General features: G+C 31.8%; 1 pseudogene; it reads left to right on the top strand.

Moving 5' to 3' along the window:
* The window catches only part of LOC116687043 (extracellular calcium-sensing receptor-like), a 4,793-nt pseudogene that overhangs the window by 2,893 nt on the left and 1,677 nt on the right, over positions 1-223 (top strand).

The raw sequence follows: 223 nt of genomic DNA, 5'->3' as shown, positions 1-223 counted from the left end.
CAGTGTGTCAGGAAACAAATTCTACAACTCAGTGTGACAAATTCACCAGGATAGAATCTAAAGAGGTCAGTTGAACATAAGTGAAAACACCAATTCCTTTTTTTGCCATAATGTACCATTTCTGACATAAAAAAAAGAAATGTTTTGTTTGATGTTATTTACCCACTGTTTTCCTTTATTTCATCTTTACAGGTTCTTACTCAGCTGAAGAAAGTAAATTTTA

The sequence above is a fragment of the Etheostoma spectabile genome, chromosome 3, assembly GCF_008692095.1.
Source record: "Etheostoma spectabile isolate EspeVRDwgs_2016 chromosome 3, UIUC_Espe_1.0, whole genome shotgun sequence".
Classification (NCBI taxonomy): Eukaryota; Metazoa; Chordata; class Actinopteri; order Perciformes; family Percidae; genus Etheostoma; species Etheostoma spectabile.
The sequence above is the reverse complement of the archived record's forward strand: the minus strand, read 5'-3'. Positions and strand labels throughout refer to the sequence as shown.